Consider the following 19636-nt stretch of genomic DNA (forward strand, 5'->3'; position numbering starts at 1 on the left):
ACTCGGGTGAATGAATCGAACGTCCCCACCCCCGCCGACAGCCAATAACTGCGAGCCGCAGCCCGGCCACTTCCGCCTATTGCGGGCGTCGGCTAGGGTCCGGCGGCCCACGTGAGGCTCCGGAGACAAGGGAGTAGGCGGTGGTGCGCCAGGGGCGGGCTCTCCCAGCCTCGCCACTAATCCAGGCGCTCGCCGGGGACGGGAGGGGCGGGGCTGACGTGGGGCGCCAAGGCTTAAACGTGACGGACAGGCGGGCGCAGGGAGGAGTCCAGAGCGGAGGGGCGAGGAGTGACGGAGAACACTGCCCAATAACGGGAGGGGTTGGGCTGTCTGGGCCAATAGGAAGTCCGTAAGGCGGGGCCGGGACTGCAGCAAGTTCGGTTGCACGGAGACCGCAGCTGTTCTCTGTCAGTGGAGGCAGCAGCGGTAGAGGCGGCGGCGAGGACTGGCGGCAGCGAGGAGGTGAGTGTCCGCCGCGCTCCGCACGGTCCTCTTCCCGCGGCGGGTCGGAGCGGGTGGACGTGCGCCGGCACCGCCGCGAGGGACGCTTATGTAAGGGTCGCGCGCGCAAAGGCGGCGCGGGCTCCGCGAGCGACGGCTGGAGGAGACGGCGGCGGGCTGTGCGCGGTGCGCGACGCGACGCGGCGGGCGGCGTCCCTCCCCCTCGCGCGGGGGCTCGGCCGGCTGGACCCGCCCCCGGACCCGCCCCCGGCTCCAGCCCCCGAGCGCCCCTCTGCAGCGTCCGCCCGCGGGCTGCCTCATTCTTGCTCTCGGGCCCATTTTGCAGATGGAGAAACTGACTAAAGCGCCTCGCGCGAGGTCCCTGAGGGTTCGAACCCAAGTCTGTCAGGATCGGGAGCCCAAGTTGTCCCCATCGTACTGGATGTGGCTCAGCTCTGCAGGAAGCCGCGGCGTGTAAGGCGAGGGCTTTCCTTGTTCCTTGCGCTCGCACTCCGCCTCCCGTAGGATCCTCTACTTTGTTTCAGACGGGGAAGCTCCAGGCGCCCAGACGCAGTGATTCGCCCAAGGCCGCTCATTCAGGAGGTGGGGCTGGGCTCAGCCCCTTATTTCTCCAGCTTTTAGTAGTTTACAAAGCGCATCAGAGTCGGAAGCCAAGTCCCTAGGTCCCTGGCAACTTTGAGATTCTTTTGTTTTCTTTTCTTTTTTAGACAGGGTCTTGCTGTCACCCACCCAGGCTGGAGTGCAGTGGCGCGATCTCGGCTCACTGCAGCCTCGACCTCCCGGGCTCAAGCGACCCTCCTGCCACAGTCCCCCAGTGCTGGGACTACAGGCGGGCGCCACCATGCCTAGCTAATTTTTGTATTTTTTGGTAGAGACGAGGTTCCGTCATGTTGCCCAGGCTGGTCTCGAACTCTTACGCTCAAGCGAGCGGCCTGCCCTGGCTTCCCAAAGTGCTGAGATTACAGGCGTGCCTGGCCTGAAATTGTTAAAAATCAGATTGTGTCTTTATTTTGTGAGAAGAGGTGGGCCTGTGCTCCTTACCCCTTCTCCAGCTGAGAAAACAGGCTCAGAGAAGTACCAACACTTGCTGATGACAACCAGAACCTCCAGAGTGCCTGCCATCTGCCTCCCTGTTGCTCCCTTACCCACTGCCACCATCAGCCCTGGCTGGCCTCCCCCAAGGCACCCTTTCCCTGTATGTGATGCAAACACTTGTGCTGGGGGTGGATGTGCTCAGCATTTCTCTCACTTGCAGCTACAGCTTCCTGCCTGCAGGCTCTCCTTAACTGTTGAACTCTTAATCACATTCTTTTGCACACCTACAGTGTTCCTATCCCTACACTGGGCCGAGAGACAGCGTGGGCGATGAGGTCAATTCTTGTCCTGCAACTGCTGACAAACTGATTGGGGGAGAGAAAAATAAACAAAACCTAAGCAGCAAGGCAGCCTGCTGCAGATGTTTGTAGACAGCCTAGTGGGCGAGGTATTGGCCCTAGGAGGACATGGAAGAGGAAGTTCAGTAGAGGCCAGTAAATCACAGCAAACCACACACTAAAGCGAGAGAGAGGAGAAATGGCCTGGAAGGGGATGGGCTTGGGAAGACTTCGTGGAGGAGGTGAGTTGTGGACCTCTTTTTGATGCCACTGAAGTGGAGAAACTGACTGGATTTGAACAGCTAGAAAGTTTTATTCTGGAGAGGTTTTGTTAAACAGGTTTTTTTGTTTTTGTTTTTGTTTTTTGAGTTGGAGTTTCGCTCTTGTCACCCAGGCTGGAGTGCAGTGGAGTGATCTCAGCTCACCACAACCTCCGCCTCCTGAGTTCAAGCGATTCTCCTGCCTCAGCATCCTGAGTAGCTGGGATTACAGGCGCATGCCACCACACCTGGCTAATTTTTGTATTTTTAGTAGAGACGGGGTTTCACTATGTTGGCCAGGCTGGACTTGAACTCCTGACCTTAGGTGATCCACCCGCCTCGACCTCCCAAAGTGCTGGGATTATAGGCATGAGCCATCATGCCTGGCCAGTTACAGAGGTTTCAAGCAATTAGAACTGGAAGAGGAAGGCTGAGGAAGGTGGAAGGAGATTGTGTGGGAAACAGCTTCACTGTTGGGTGTAAGAAACTTGATTGGTCACTGGGAAGAGGCCGCTACAGGAGATGTAACCAGGTGAGGGCACTAGGATTTGCTAAGGTGCAGGTAAGTCAGTGACTGGAAGCCAAACTGAGGAAGCAAGATTAGATGCAAAGGTAGACGGGGCTGGGTGCGGTGCTCATGCCTTTAATCCCAGCACTTTGGGAGGCCGAGGCGGGTGGATCACCTGAGGTCAGGAGTTCGAGACCAGCTTGGCCAACATGGGGAAACCTCTTCTCTGCTAAAAATACAAAAACTAGCCAGGTGTGGTGGCGGGCACCTGTAATCCCAGCTACTCAGGAGGCTGAGGCGGGAGAATTGCTTGAACCTGGGAGTTGGAGGTTGCAGTGAGCTGAGATCACGCCCCTGCACTCCAGCCTGGGCAACAGAGTGAGACTCCGTGTCAAAAAAAAAAAAAAAAAAAAGACAAAAAAAAAAAAAGCCCCAAAGGCAGACAGGGCTCTGAGGGCCCAGCTGCAGGCCTGAGCTGCAGGTTGTGTCCCATGGTGTTCTGGTAAGCTCCCTGAAAACAGCCGTCATTTGTTTACTAATGGCTCCTCCATCCTGCCGTGCCCTGCTCTTAGGGAAGGGGCTTTGTTCACTACAGTTGCTCAGTATCTGCTTTTTTAATTAATTAGGCTGTCATCCAGAGTTTCCTCAGTTTACCCCAGTGTACCCTCGTGTGTCATAACGCCTTCTGTCTTTCTACTGAAGCCCGTTGCAGCCTGGCTGACTCGGTTCCCTTTGCCAGTTCTCACCTCCAAGATCTCCCCTAGAAGGTTGTCCCTGGTAGCCCACAGTAGGTCCCCCAGGCCCTTTTCCCTTTTTTGTCCTGCTCCTTGTTTTCACCCGGTCTCACTTCCAGTGCCCCAGGCACTGCGATAGGTACCTGTCCTCCCACCACTACTCATGGGGGCTCTGGGACCAGGGGCAGGGCAGGACCTCAGATTCACTACTCTTATCCCAAGCCACAGTTCCCTGTGTCCCTCTTCCGTCTGTCCTCACAGTCCCTAATAGTGCCAGGAACAAGTAGGTGCTTAATGAATGTTTTGGGTGAATTAGTTGAAAAGGGGTCAAACTGGGAACCAGTGAGGAGAGAAGGGTGCAAGATGGGGAATACGGAAAGGAGTTACTTTTGGAGGTGGCAGGGATGGCCAGCACCATGGTCACTATGGCAGTACATCTGGCAGTCCACATTTCTCACTGGCACCTTCTGCATGGGCTAGAGGCCTCATTCAGGTCAACATTTTCTGTGTTTTGTTTTGTTTTTTTTGAGATGGAGTCTTGTTTTGTTGCCCAGGCTGGAGTACAGTGGCACCATCTTGGCTCACTGCAGCCTCTGCCTCCCGGATTCAAGCAATTCTCCTGCCTCAACCTCCTGAGTAGCTGGGATTACAGGCACCACCCCTTTGCCTGGCTAATTTTTGTATCTTTAGTAGAGATGGGGTTTCACCATGTTGGGCAGGCTGGTCTCGAACTCCTGACTTCAGGTGATCACCTGCCTCAGCCTCCCAAAGTGCTAGGATTACAGGCGTGAGCCACCGTACCCGGCCTCTGGTCAACATTTTCATTGAGGATGAGCATGGTCTTTTCTTTGGCTGCCTCCCAATATCGTCCTGCCCCCATCTGAATGGGCCCTGTTTCTCGTATCCTGAAACTTCCTGCTTTGGGGCAGGTTTCTCGCCCAGAGGCCTCCTTCACAGCGGCGGGGCATTTTGCCTGCTCACTCTGAAACCTCACCTGGGCCTGACTGACCATGCCTTCCTCTCTTTCTCTTAGCTGCCTTCTAGTCTCACCTGTGGACACTTTGCCAAAGGAGTCGGGCCTGACGGTAGAAGATGGGAAATGGCCAAAAGAATAAACCATTTCCTCTTACTTACCGAATGAAAAGCTTGCCTCATCTTGGCGTTCAAGACTCTCTAATATGATTCCACCTGTTGGGCTCTTTCTTCCATTTGCCTCCGCAGGTACCCTCTTCTGTGTCAGCCCCCATAGTGAGATTAGTCACTGTTACCCCAAACTTGCTTCTCATAGTCCCCCCTCTGCTCTTGTTCTTGTTGACTTTGTTTTCTGCAGGGCCTTGCCTCTTATCTTGTCCTGTCAAAATTAAATTATTCTTCGAGACACGGGACTTTATTAAGGCTTGCCAACTCTATTCAGTTGGACTGGGCTCTCTTTTCATAATGATGATGATAAGTAATGATTTATTGTTATTAATAAAAGTCAACTACTGTGTGGTGGTGATGGCCTTACTAAGCCCCTTACATACACACATCATTATCACAACAATCCTATTACGAAAGTACTATTAGATCCATCTCTTACAAATGACGGACTCTCATAGGTGAGACACAGAGAGGTGAAATAACTCGCCCAGAGTAACACAGCCAGGCAGGCTAGGCGGCTCACTGCTGGAGTCCCTCTCACGTGCCATCCCATTTTTGCTTCTTTTAACCAGCCCCTAACAACTTGCTTTTTGGCACTTTGTGGGCAGGGCCAGAGTGTACATACAGTTCCTTGTGCAAAGTATGTGCTCAATAAATATTTTATTGACTTGGGTGCCCCAGACATTGAATTTCAGCCTTGACATTATCTGCCAAGGCAGTTGGTTTTCTCTGAACAGGGATTTGAGCTTGCTGGCCTGTGTTTCCATTTTGCTGTTCATTGACTAGTGGCTAGGGTAGCTGTGGCTTTTTCGGAAATAAGCAGTCGATAAAACTCCGAAAAGTGATCACATAATACCAACTGTGGGCTCCCATGGGCATAAACACGAGGTGTGCTCTTACGTGTGGCAGGGAGGGGTCTCTGCAGGAAAGGATTTGAGGAAATAGCCGGGAAATAGAGGACACATCTCAGGTCACGTAAGACAGCTTATTAGTGTCAAGTTGTGGAGTGAGAGAAGAACCAGACTCCCAGTATTCAGAGGGAGCTCCTGAAGGATTAGAGACAGCTCTGGAGATGCAGAGAAAGTGGGCCTGAGGCTGGATGGAGTGGGGAGGAAGAGAAAGCACTTCAGATAAAACAAGAACTGTTTCTAGAACTTCTTGTTCATGTGTAGTGGGTGGCAGAAAAGGGTTTTACTTAAGCGCCTCCCACCTAGCCTGTCGTTTAACATCCCAGTGTGTCCTCTGTGCCAGGCATGGTGCCACTGCTGTGTGTGTGCTGCCTCACTGGGTATTCCCTAGTATGCTGTGAGATGGGCGTTGTTATTATTCCCATTTTATAGATGAGGAAACAGACTGAGTGATTACAGAGCGGCTGTTAAAGTAACAAGAGGTGCAGTCCAGGCAGTGGGACAGCAGAGCTGGCACTTCCAGCCCTGTACCCTCCTGGTGCCCTCAATGGAAGCAAAGAAACAGTTCTCGGCCGGGTGTGGAGGCTCACACCTGTAATCCCAGCACTTTGGGAGGCCGAGGCGGGTGGATCACCTGAGGTCGGGAGTTCGAGACCAGCCTGACCAACATAGAGAAACCCCCGTCTCTACTAAAAATACAAAATTAGACGGGCGTGGTGGCGCATGTCTGTAATCTCAACTACCTCAGGAGGCTGAGGCAGGAGAATCGCTTGAACCCGGGAAGAGGAGGTTGCAGTGAGCCGAGATCGTGCCATTGCACTCCAGCCTGGGCAACAAGAGTGAAAAAGTTCTCTGGGTTCTAAAGTCTGTGTTCTTGCCCCTCCTGTTTTCTCTGGGAAGTTCCTGGAGCAATGAGGGTAATGCTGTTTTTTCTTTTGCTTTAGATAGTGTCTGCCTTCTGGAGAGCTCACCAAACACTAAGGGTAAGTCCTGTGCCTGAATCCAGGCTGGCGGGATGTGTGGGGGTCTTCACCAGGAGCAGCTGTGGATGCCAGCAGTTTGGCATATCAGGTCTTAAGCTCAATCAATAAAAAAAGGCTGTGCTCTGATTTGTGGATAATATCCGTTTAAGCAGTCTTGTCTGTTTCCAGTTGCTCTTGATTTTTACAGAAAAGTGACATCTGGCTCCCTGCTGGCCCCATTTGGCAGCTGGCCAGCCTCAGCAGAAGGCCCTGGTTCTGGAAGGGCATGGTCAGCTTAGGAAGCTGGGCAGGAAGAATCCCTGGGGCTGGGCCACCTCTGAGAAGACCCCTTGAGTCAGCATGGAGAGCAGGCAGTTGTGGTGTGAGGTGGCTCTGCCAGCTGGTTGTAAAGTCACTTGACACGGGTTTCCAGAGGGTGACGCTCAACCTTTGCCAGTCACGGTAACAACGGGGAAAAAGGGACCTGCCCTTCTTCCCCTGCACGTTTTACAGGCATGTGCCACCACACCTGGCTAAGTTTTTTTCTTTTCTTTTTTTTTTTTTTTTTTTTTTTGAGACGGAGTCTCGCTCTGTTGCCAGGCTGGAGTGCAGTGGCGCAAGCTCGGCTCACTGCAACCTCCACCTCCTGAGTTCAGGCGATTCTCCTGCCTCAGCCTCCCGAGTAGCTGGGACTACAGGTGCGTGCCGCCATGCCCAGCTAATTTTTGTATTTTTAGTAGAGATGGGGTTTCACCATGTTGGCCAGGATGGTCTCAATCTCTTGACCTTGTGATCCGCCTTGTGATCAGCCTTGACCTTGTGATCAGCCCCTCAAAGTGCTGGGATTACAGGCATGAGCCACTGTGCCTGGCCTAATTTTTGTATTTTTAGTAGAGATGGGATTTTACCATGTTGGTCAGGCTGGTGTCGAACTCTTGACCTCAGGTGATCCGCCCTCCTCGGCCTCCCCAGGTGCTGGGATTACAGGTGTGAGCCACCGCGTCCGGCCTCTACTGCTTTTACGGTTCCCCCAACATGGATTTCCATGGTGGCAGGTGCCTGGGAGATTCAGTGGCTTCCTCTCAGCCTAAATTCCACAGCCCTCCAGCCGGTCCCCTGCTAGTCCAGTCCCCTTTCCCCCTGCTGGTCTGCAGGAGCAGCCAAGCCAGGGAACCAGGTGCTCTCCCAGCATTTGTGACGGCAATAATGCGCTTCTCTTCAGGCCTGCTGTGGCCTTGGGGACTTTGTGGCTCAGGGACAACTTTCTCCAGAGCTCATGTCCATTGCTGAGTGGGGATTCCTTGGTATAGGAGTTTTTCTCGGTTTTCCACCCATTATGTGGAGGTTTTCCTCTGACGACCCTTCACGACGCAGAAGCTGGTTTCCTGTGTGAGATTTCCCGCAGTCCTCCCTTGGACCTAGGTCTTGGGCCAGCAGGTGCCATCTGCACGCTACCATTGAGTAAGGGCAATGGGCTCATGGTGGGAATGGCCATAACGTGGAAGAACTCCACCCTCCATGAGTTTCACCCCCTTGTTCTCTCTCTGCTTGCTCTGTCCTCTTATTCTTGGCTGCTAGAGTTGGATGTTATTTCTCTTACTTGCATCCCTACAATGAGAGGTGGGCATGTTGGAGAAGGTTCCCCCAAACCGCTTGTCTTACAGAACTGAAGAAACTGAAGCCTAGAGAAGGCTGGTTAGCAGAATCCAAGATGCTGATCACATTGTTTTTTCTTCTTTTAAGATTGCCATCTTTTATTGATGTCTTCCCTTAGATCCATCAATAGGGAGGGAAAATCAGTCACCAAGAAGGGACCTCTTCTTCCAGGTCATGTAATTTGTCAAAGCTTGTTTGGCTCCTCAGTTCCCAAGGCACTGCTGATTTGAGCTTTGCCTAGGGACTAAGGCTCTGCAGTCTAAGCTTGTCACCCTCCCCTCCTCTTCAGCTTTCTCCTGGGGGGGGGACATGGATGTGGCCCTTTGTTGTGTTGTTAAGTGTTATGCCTGAAGGCATTACCCCAGGTTCTCCCAGCACTACCTCGGGTTTCCTGCTCTTGTGTTACCTTCTTGTCCTGATTTGCCTCGAGGCCAGAGAAAGAGGTGGGGCCGGGAGGGCACGGGACAGCTGGGAGTACATTTCCACTGCCTGTGTGTGGAAGGGCCTGACTGCTTCTGTGGCAGCTCCTCTCCTGACGACATCCACCATGACATCACAACGATGCTTTGGGAAAATTCCACGACCTGGCCGTGCTGAGTCATACTTAGTCTCTGGGGATGTGTGTCACCTTTCCCATGTCTGTCACTGGGCGCTGCAGTTACTATGAAGTGACACATGCTGCCCATTTCTTACGTTTGTACATCACTTCATGCTTTTTTGAGAGCCTCTTCTCACGTACATGCTGTGTATCAATATGAAATGTATTAATATTAAATCATTAATAAGTGTATTATTTATTCTGGAAAATATTTCTCTCTTGTATTGGGTGAGGAACCAGAGGTTCAGAGAGACTAGAGACTAAGCGACTTGGTGAGTTTCAGGTGACTGGCATGTGGCATGTCTGAGGGAGGTTTGGATGCCACACCCACTCCTACCCCTGGATTTTTGTGTAATGCAAAGATTATTCAGAAATTACTTTGGCCGAAAACAATTGATTTTCAATTTGTTAAAATTATGAATTCAGAAACCTAGTTATTTTAAGGGCTAGACTTTTAAGTTTAGCTTATAAGTGTAGCCTATAAATCTTTCTGATCTATTTACGATCCTAGGACATTTTAACAGTCACTTTCAGGGGACTTTTTTTTTTTTTTTTTTTTTTTTGAGACGGAGTCTCGCTCTATCACGATCTCGGCTCACTGCAACCTCCGCCTCCCGGTTCAAGCGATTCTCCTGCCTCAGCCTCCTGAGTAGCTGGGATTACAGGCGCCGGCCACCATGCTTGCTAATTTGTATTTTTAGTAGAGGCGGGGTTTCTTCATGTTGGTCAGGCTGGTCTCGAACTCCTGAGCTCAAGTGATCTGCCTGCCTCCGCCTCCCAAAGTGCTGGGATTACAGGCGTGAGCCACCGCCCCTGGCCTTAGGGGGATTTTTGATTAATGCTTGGTCCCATTTGCAAATTTAATGAAACTTCTGAAATGTTTCAATTGAACTTATAAATTATATTCAACTTCTGTTAACTATTTTAATAATTCTTCTGGCCGGGCATGGTGGGTGGCTCACGCCTGTAATCCCAGCACTTTGGGAGACCAAGGCGGGCAGATCATGAGGTCAGGAGATTGAGACCATCCTGGCCAACATGGTGAAACCCTGTCTCTAGTAAAAATACAAAAATTAGCTGAGTGTGGTGGTCACGCGCCTGTAATCCCAGCTACTCGGGAGGCTGAGGCAGAAGAATCGCTTGAACCCGGGAGGCGGAGGTTGCAGTGAGCTGAGATTGTGCCACTGCACTCCAGCCTGGCGACAGAGCAAGACTCCATCTCAAAAAAATAAAAATAATAATAATAATAAATAATAATAATTCTTCCATTTGTCTGATTAAAATAAAACCTCTAATACCTAAATGACTCTTGTAAATCTAATAAATGAAGCTGAATGTTACACTTTTCTTAAACTTTCCTATACTGTTTTATGTTTTATTTATTTATTTTTGTTTATTTTGAGACAGGTTCTGATTCTGTCACTCAGGCTGGAGTACAGTGGCACAGTCTCAGCTCACTGCAACCTCTACCTCCCAGGCTCAGGTGATCTTCCCTCTTCAGACTCCTGAGTAGCTGGGACTACAGGTTCAAGCCACCACACCCGGCTAATTTATGTACTTTTGTAGAGATGGGGTTTCACCACATTGCCCAGGCTTATCTCCAACTCCTGAGCTCAAGTAATCGGCCTGCCTTGGCCTCCCAAAGTGCTGCGATTACAGGCGTGATACATTTTAGTTTTTACAATAGCTTTATTGGAGTATTACTGAGATATAATAAGTTGCACATATTTAAAGTATACAGTTTGCTAAGTTTTAACATATGTGTACACTTGTGAAACCATCACTGCAGTCCAGAGAGTGAACACATTCATCACCTTTGGAATTCCTCCCTCTGCCTCCGCACTCTTCAAGAAACCATGGAACTGCTTTCTGTTACTGTAGGTTAGTTTCCATTTCCTGGAATTTCACATAAATTGACTCGTACAGTATATATTCTTTTTCCTCTGCCTTCTTTTACTCAGCATAATTATCTTGAGATATGTCCATGTTGTTGCATGTATTGATAGTTCATTTCCTTCTTTTTTTTTTTTTTTTTAAGACAGAGTCTTGCTTTGTCACCCAAGCTGGAATATAGTGGTGTGATCATAGCTCACTGCAGCCTTGATCTTCTGGGCTCACATGATCTCCCATCTCACTGAGTGGCTGGAACTACAGGTGTGTGCCACTACGCCTGGCTAATATATATATATAAAAATCTTTAGTAGAGACGAGACCTCGCTATGTTGCTTATGCTTGTTTTTTTTTTTTTTTTGAGACGGAGTCTCATTCTGTCACCCAGACTGGAGTGCAGTGGCATGATCTCGGCTCACTGCAACCTCTGCCTCCCAGGTTCAAGCGATTCTTCTGCCTCAGCCTCCCAAGTAGCTGGGACTAGAGGTGCCCACCACCACGCCCAGCTAATTTTTGTATTTTTAGTAGAGACGGGGTTTCACCGTGTTGGCCAGGCTGGTCTCAACTCCTGACCTCAAATGATCCATCCCACCTCAGCCTTGCAAAGTGTTGGGATTACCTGCATGAGCTACCGCACCTGACCCTTAGGCTTGTCTTGAACTCCTGAACTCAAGCAGTCCTTCCCACTTCCCACCTTGGCCCCCCAAAGTGCTGGGGTTACAGGCATGAGCCACTGTTCCTGGTCAGTTCTTTTTTTTTTTTTTTTTTTGAGACGGAGTCTTGCTCTGTCGCCCAGGCTGGAGTGCAGTGGCGTGATCTCGGCTCACTGCAAGCTCTGCCTCAGCCTCCCGAGTAGCTGGGACTACAGGCACCCACCACCACACCTGGTTAATTTTGTTTTTGTATTTTTAGTAGAGACAGGGTTTCACTGTGTTAGCCAGGATGATCTTGATCTCCTGACCTTGTGATCCTCCTGCCTTGGCCTCCCAAAGTGCTGAGATTACAGGCGTGAGCTACTGCACCCAGCCTTTTTTTTTTTTTTTTTTTTGCTGATTTCGTTATATGGGTATTACAGTTTATCCAGTCACCTTTGTTGGTCATCTCAGGTGCTTCTACTTTTTGGCATTTACAAATAAAGCTGCTGTGAACATTTGTGTATAAGTCTTTGTGTGAACATATATTTCCTTTTCTCTTGGGTAAATGCCTAGGAGTGGAGTGGCTGGATCCTTTGGTAGCTGTATGTATGTTTAACTTGAACTGCCAAATTTTCTGACATAGTTGTAGTATTTTACATTCCTACCAGCTGTGTATGAGAGTTCCAGTTTCTCTTCATCCTCCCCAACACTGGCTATGGTTAGTCTTTTAAGTTTTAGCCATTTAAAAAGGTATATGGTGGTATCTCATGGTTTCAATTTGAATTTTCCTAACGATAATGATGTTGAGCATCTTTTCATGTGCTTGTCATCTGCCAGTACTGATTTTAAACTTAGTAAAATTTCTATGTAAAATCACACGTCTAAACTAACTACTCAGTTACATGTTTTTTGTTTTGAGACAGGGTCTTTCTCTGTCCCCCAGACTGGCTTGCACTGATGTGATCGTGGCTCACTGCAGCCTCGATCTCCCATGCTCAAGCGATCCTCCCATCTCAACCTCTTGAGTAGCTGGGACTATGGCATGCACGTCCTGCCTGGCTGATTTTTAAAAATATATATATATTTTTTGAGATGGAATCTCACTCTGTTGCCCAGGCTGCAATGCGGTTTCATGATCTTGGCCTACTTGCAACCTCTGCCTCCTGAGTTCAAGCGATTCTTCTGCCTCAGCCTCCCGAGTAGCTGGGACTACAGGCATGGCCCAGCTAATTTTTGTATTTTTAGTAGAGACGGGGTTTCACCATATTGGCCAGGCTGATCTCGAACTCCCGACCTTGTGATCTGCCCGCCTTGGTCTCCCAAAGTGCCGGGATTACAGGCATGAGCCACTGCACCTGGCCTTTTAAAAAATTTTCTTTGTAGAGGTGGGATTTCACTATGTTGCCAGGGCTGGTCTCAAACTGCTATCATGCGATCCACCTGCCTCAGCCTCCCAAAATCATGGGGTTACAGATGTGAGCCACCACGCCTGGCCTCAGTTACATGTTTTAATTGGAATCTCAAGACTGATTTGTTATTCTAAACAGACCATATTCTCTTAGAGTACGTAAAGTAACAGATAACACACAGATTTCGTAACACAAAAATATAAATACTATGGTTTTTATTTTCCTAGCCTTGTCTATATTTAATCTAATATTTTCCTGGAATTAGAGAAGCTTACCTAATAAGGAAATAAATACATGATTTTAAAGTATAGTAAATTATTTTTCTAATGAACTTTTGGCCTTTCTTTCTCAACTGGATGACATTTTCTTTATAATTAAAGAGACCCCTGGCAGGGATGAAACTGGACTTTGAATCTAACTGCTAAGCAGAGCCTGCTCCACTGCCACCATTTTGCCTCCAAATGGGGATGGTCGCACAGCCCATGTGCCTCAAATAGAAGTATCACATTACTAATGTCTTCCTCTTCTCATCTCATGTAACTGCAATTCCGACCACCCCCCCCACCCCCCACCCCCCCCCACCCCCCCGCCAAACCATTTGAATTCAGTTAATCTATTTAAGGCTTCCTTTTTGTTATGCAGTATGGCCACAAAAATAGGTGGAACTAAATACAAAATAGATACAGTTTAGATTCTTTAGATTCTCTATCTCCCAAGGCTTTCTCTGACCAAGGACTAGTTGTAAAATCATGTCAGTGACCCACCAGGGCTAGAATTTGAGTCCCAGTCTTCTGAGTCCATGTCTAGCATTTCCTTCCATCTCTTAAAACTTTTCGAATAAAGAGAAAGAGAGGGTGGTACTTAAGAGTTCTTGCTTTCTGATCACGCCTAGTTACCAATAAATTATAGCATCTGGAACCAGTGCCACCTTTTTCTTGTTCTTCAGTTCACCCCTCTGGAAATGGTGAGAATTTTGGCCTCTCCCTAACCTCCCAGTGGAGAGCTACCAATCTTTGGAGAGGCCATTGCCATCAAATTCTTGTTAGAAATCTGCGTCTTGGATGATAACTAGATGCAGAATTGCATTCCTGTCCTGGTCACTGGGTATGGCCCCAGGAAGCTTGTAGGTGGTGAGTGGACGTGGTTGAGAATTATTAATGCAGTTTGACCTCTCCTTTGATGTCTGATGCACATGTGGCCCCATGTGAGTAAGAGCAGAGATTTGTAGAGTGACAAGAAAAGGACATTTGGGGGAGAAATTGACAGGAGGCTGACTTAGGTTTTTGCACTGCAAGAGTTTTTTGTCCCCCATTTTAAAAAATTGTGGTAAAATACATTGTCTTCATCCCTTTGGGCTGCTATAACAAAATAACCTTATTCTAGGTAATTTATAAACAATAGAAATTTATTTATTATTTTTATTTTTATTTATTTACTTTTTGAGACAGAGTCTTCCTGTGTCACCCAGGATGGATGCAGGGGTGCAATCTCGGCTCACTGCAACCCCTGCCTCCCGGGTTCAAGCGATTCTCCTGCCTCAGACTCCTGAATAGCTGGGATTATAGGTGTGTGCCACCATGCCCAGCTAATTTTTGTACTCTTAGTAGAGATGGGGTTTCACCATGTTGGGCAGGCTGGTCTCGAACTCCTGACCTCAAGAGATCCGCCCGCCTCGGCCTCCCAAAGTGCTGGGATTACAGGTGTGAGCCATTGCGGCCGGCCTGAAGTTGTTTTTTCTGAGATGGAGTCTTGCTCTGTCGCCCAGGCTGGAGTGCAGTGGTGTGATCTCGGCTCACTGCAAGCTCCGCCTCCTGAGTTCACGCCATTCTCTTGCCTCAGCCTCCCAAGTAGCTGGGACTACAGGCGCCCACCATCACGCCCGGCTAATTTTTTGTATTTTTATTAGAGACGGGGTTTCAGCGTGTTAGCCAGGATGGTCTCGATCTTCTCACCTCGTGATCCGCCTGCCTCGGGCTCCCAAAGTGCTGAGATTATAGGCGTGAGCCGCCGCGCCCGGCCTTTTTTTTTTTTTTTTTTTTTGAGACAGTTTCGCTCTTATCACCCAGGCTGGAGGGCAGTGGCGTGATCTTGGCTCACTGCAACCTCCGTCTCCTGGGTTCAAGAGATTCTCTGCCTCAGCCTCTCTGTTAGCCGGCAATACAGGCGCCGGCTAATTTTTGCATTTTTTAGTAGAAACGGGGTTTCACCATGTTGAGAAATTTCTTTCTTTTTTTTTTTTTTTTTTTTGAGCCGGAGTCTCGCTCTGTCGCCCAGGCTGGAGTGCAGTGGCGCGATCTCTGCTCACCGCAAGCTCCGCCTCTGGGGTTCACGCCATTCTCCTGCCTCAGCGTCCCGAGTAGCTGGGGGACTACAGGCGCCCGCCACCACACCCGGCTAATTTTTTTTTTTTTTTTGCATTTTTAGTAGAGCGGGGTTCCATCGTGTTAGCCAGGATGGTCTCAATTTCCTGACCTCGTGATCCTCTTGATCTGCCCGCCTCGGCCTCCTAAAGTGCTGGGATTACAGGCGTGAGCCACCGCACCCGGCCGAGAAGTTTATTTCTTAACAGTTTTGGAAGCTGAGAAGTCCAAGATCAAGGCAGCAGCAGATTCGGTATCTGGTGAGGGCTTGTTCCTCACAAATCACGCTGCCTTGGGGTTGCGTCTTCACAGGGTGGAAGGGACAAGACAACTCCTTTTGACCGTGACCTCTTTTTTTTTTTTTTTTTTTTTCCTCCGACTCCTGGGCTCAACATCTTCCCACCTCAGCCTCCTGTGACTAGCTGGGATTATAGGCGCCAGCCATCATGGCCAGCTCGACCTCTTTTATTAGGACACTAATCCTACTCATAGAACAGGACCCTCATGACAACCTCCTCAAGGCCCCACCTCTTAATACGATTGTATTGGGAGTTAGGTTGAGCATGTGAATTTTGAGGGGATGTCCATATAACATATATTATGTACACATAATATTAAACTAACTTTTTTTTTTTTTGAGATGGAGTTTCGCTCTGGTTGCCCAGGCTGGAGTGCGATGGCGCCATCTCGGCTCACGGCAACCTCAGCCTCCCGGGTAGCTGGGACTACAGGCGCCCGCCACCATGCCCAGCTAATTTTGTATTTCTTTTTAGTAGAGATGAGTTTTCTCCATGTTGGTCAGGATAGTCTCAAACTCCGTACTTAAGGTGATCCGCCCGCCTCGGCCTCCCAGAGTGCTAGGATTACAGGTGTGAGCCATCGCGCCTGACCGAAACTTACTTTCTTAACCATTTTCCAGTGTACAGTTCAGTGGTATTAAGTATATTTATATTGAGCAACCATCACCACCATCTGCAGACTTTTTTTCATCTTGTAAAACTGAAGCTCTGTAACCCTTAAATCCTAACTCCTCATTCTCCACTCACCCAAGCCCCTGGCACTCACCATTGTACTTTCCGTCTCTGAATTGGACTGCTCTAGGCACCTCATATAAATGGAATCATACAGTATTTGTCTTTTTGTGACTGGCTTATTTCACATAGCATAATGTCCTCAAGGTTCATCTATGTTGTAGCATGTGTCAGAATTTCTTTTTTTTTTTTTTTTTTTTGAGACAGAGTCTCACTCTGTCGCCCAGGCTGGAGTGCAGTGGTGCGATCTCGGCTCACTGCAAGCTCCATCTCCCGGGTTCACACCATTCTCCTGCCTCAGCCTCCTGAGGAGCTGGGACTACAGGTGCCTGCCACCAAGCCTGGCTAAATTTTTTTGTATATTTAGTAGAGACGGGGTTTCACCGTGTTAGCCAGGATGGTCTCGATCTCCTGACCTCGTGTCAGCCCGCCTCAGCCTCCCAAAGGAGGCCCAGCATTTTTTTTTTTTTTTTTTGAGATGGAGTTTCACTCTTGTTGCCCAGGCTGGAGTGCAATGGTGCGATCTTGGCTCACTACAACCTCTGCCTCCCGGGTTCAAGCGACTCTCCTGCCTCAGCCGCCTGAGTAGCTGGGATTACAGGCATGCGCCACCACACCCGGCTAATTTTGTATTTTTATTAAAGACAGAGTTTCCCCATGTTGGTCAGGCTGATCTCAAACTCCCGAGTTCAGGTGATCTGCCCTCCTGAGCCTCCCAAAGTGCTGGGATTACAGGTGTGAGCCACTGTGTCTGGCCGAATTTCTTTTTAAGGCTGAATGATGGGCCGGGCGCGATGGCTCACGCCTGTAATCCCAGCACTTTGGGAGGCTGAGGCAGACGGATCACGAGGTCAGGAGATCGATACCATCCTGGCTAACACTGTGAAACCCCGTCTCTACTAAAAAATACAAAAAATTAGCTGGGCATGGTGGCAGGCACCTGTAGTCCCAGCTACTCGGGAGGCTGAGGCAGCAGAATGGTGTGAACCTGGGAGGCGGAGCTTGCAGTGAGCCGAGATCGTGCCACTGCACTCCAGCCTGGGTGACAGAGCAAGACTCCGCCTCAAAAAAAAAAAAAAAAGGCTGAATGATATTCCATTGTATGGATTTTACTTATCCATTCATATATCTGTGGACACTTGGCTTGGTTCCATGTTTGAGCTATTATGAATAATGCTTCCATGAATATGGGTGTACACATATCTCTTTGAGACCTTGCTTTCAGTTCTTTTGGATATATACCTGATTGCTGGGTCAATGGCAATTCTATTTTTAATTTTTTCAAGAGCCTGCTATGCTGTTTTCCACATCAGCTACAGCATTTTACATTTCCATTAACAGTGCACGAGGGTTCCAGTTTTTCCACATCCTCACCAACACTTACTTCATTGTTTTGATAGTAGCCATCCTAATGGGTATGAGGTGATATCTCATTGTAGTTTGGATTTGCATTTCCTTAATGATTAGTGATGCTGAGCACCTTTTTTTTTTTTTTTTTTTTAGATGGAGTCTTGCTTGCTCTGTTGCCCAGGCTGGAGGGCAGCGGCACCATCTCAGCTCGCTGCAATCTCCGCCTCCTGGGTTCAAGCTATCCTCTTGCCTCAGCCTCCCGAGTAGCTTGGATTGTAAACATGCACCACCATGCCTGGCTAATTTTTGTATTTTTAGTAGAGACGTGTTAGCTAGGCTGGTCTCGAACTCCTGACCTCAAGTGATCCACCCGCCTCAGCCTCCCAAAGTACTGGGATTACAGGCGTGAGCCACTGTGCCTGGCCTTGAGCATCTTGTGATGTGCTTTTTGGCCATTTGTATATCTTCTGTCTTCTTTGGGGAAATGTCTGTTCAAGTCCTTTGCCTTTTTTTATTTTTATTATTTATTTATTTATTTATTTTGAGACAGGGTCTTGTTCTGTTGCCCAGGCTGGAGTACAGTGGCACAGTCTTGGCTCACTGCAGCCTCGACCTCCTGGGCTGCAGTGATCCTCCCACCTCAGCTTCCCTTGTAGCTGTATTTTTTTGTATTTTGTATTTTGTAGCTGTAGTTTTTGTATTTTTTGTGGAGACAGCGTTTCGCTGTGATGCCCAGGCTGGTCTTGAACTCCTGAGCTCAAGTGGTCTGCCTGCTTCAGCCTCCCAAAGTGCTGGGATTACAGACATGAGCCACTGCACCTGACAAACTCCCAAAATTCAACACACACACACACAAAACCATCTGATTCAAAATGGGCAGAGGGGCTGGGTGTGGTCCCAACTACCAGGGAGACTGAGGTGGGAGGATCACTTGAGCATGAGAAGTCGAGGCTGCAGTGAGTCAAGATTACACCACTGCATTCCAGCCTGGACAACAGAGTGAGACCCTGTCTCAAAAAAAAAAAAAAAAAGTTTTGGGAACTTTCTATGTATTCTTGATATTAATCCCTTATCAGATATATGATTTGTAAATATTTTCTTCCATACTGTGGATTGCCTTTTTACCCCATGGTAATGTCTTTTGATGCACAAAATTTTTACATTTTCTTGAAGTCCAACTTGTCTATCTTTGCTTTTTGTTGCCTATGCCTGCCTTTGGTGTTATATCCAAGAAATCATTGTTAAATCTAATATCATAAAGCTTTTCCCCTATGTTTTTTCTAAGAGTTTTGTCATTTTAGGTCTTACGTTTAGGTCATGGATATGGTGTTAGGTAAGGGTCCAATTTCATTCTTTCTCATGTGTCTCTGCAGGAGTTGTTTTTTTTGTTTGTTTTTGTTTTTGTTTTTTGCTTTTTTTTTTTTTTTTTTGAGACGGAGTTTTGCTCTTGTTGCCCAGGCTGGAGTGCAATGGCGTGATCTCAGCTTACTGCAACCTCTGCCTCGCGGGTTCAAGCAATTCTCCTGCCTCAGCCTCCCGAGTAGCTGGGATTACAGGCATGAGCCACCACGCCTGGTTAATCTTGTATTTTTAGTAGAGACGGGGTTTCTCCGTATTGATCAGGCTGGTCTCAAACTCCTGACCTCAGGTGATCCACCCGCCTTGGCCTCCCAAAGTATTAGGATTACAGGCGTGAGCCACTGTGTCCAGCCTCTGCAGGAGTTTTAAGTATAGTCTGTCCTCACCTGTGGCTGTGTTCCCCTTTCAGGTGGTAAAGGAGCACTGTGAGATACAGTATTTCATAGCACAGATGTTTCTTGGTATCCCCTGGGGACTGGTTCCAAGACCCCCTATGGATGCCAGATCCTCCAAGATGCTCATGTGCTTGATAGAAAATGGCATAGTATTTGCATATAACCTATGCATATCATCTTGTGTACTTTAAATCATCTCTGGATAACTTAAAATACCCAATCCAATGTAAATGCCATGTAAATAGTTCTTATACTGTATTGTCTTTATTTGTATTATTTTTTATTGTTGTCATTTTTTATTTTGCTTTTTCGAATATTTTTGATCCCCAGTTGGTTGAATTAGTGGATGTGGAACCCACAGATACAGAGGGCTGACCGTATAGTAAATGAAGGCAGTGATGTCACTGAGTGACGACTCTGCTCTCAAAGAGGAAGGAAAATGTGCTTTGCCATAGGGACAGTATTAAATGGCGGGGGGGGGGGTGCAGAGAAGATGAAACCTAAAACTTCAAGTCATTTAACACAGCAATTCCAGTTCTAGAAATGTAACCTGTGGTATCATGGGACAAGCATGCAAACATGTGAGGTGATAGCAGAAAATGGGAA

General features: G+C 48.4%; 1 protein-coding gene across 7 annotated transcripts in view; it reads left to right on the forward strand.

The window, feature by feature from the left end:
- The first annotated feature begins 356 nt into the window (after nt 1-356).
- PC (pyruvate carboxylase) overlaps nt 357-19636 on the forward strand; it is a 112435-nt gene continuing 93155 nt past the window's right edge. The window contains exons 1-3 of one of the 7 annotated variants that reach the window (XM_054441746.2): nt 400-462; nt 788-1044; nt 6330-6368. The gene's annotated coding sequence lies outside the window, so the exon portion shown is untranslated. Of the gene's footprint in view, nt 463-787; nt 1045-4370; nt 4559-6329; nt 6369-19636 lie in introns of all 7 variants that reach the window. The other 6 variants (XM_054441748.2, XM_054441743.2, XM_054441744.2 and 3 more) reach the window with 6 other exon arrangements.

Source organism: Pongo pygmaeus, chromosome 9 (genome assembly GCF_028885625.2).
Source record: "Pongo pygmaeus isolate AG05252 chromosome 9, NHGRI_mPonPyg2-v2.0_pri, whole genome shotgun sequence".
Classification (NCBI taxonomy): domain Eukaryota; kingdom Metazoa; phylum Chordata; class Mammalia; order Primates; family Hominidae; genus Pongo; species Pongo pygmaeus.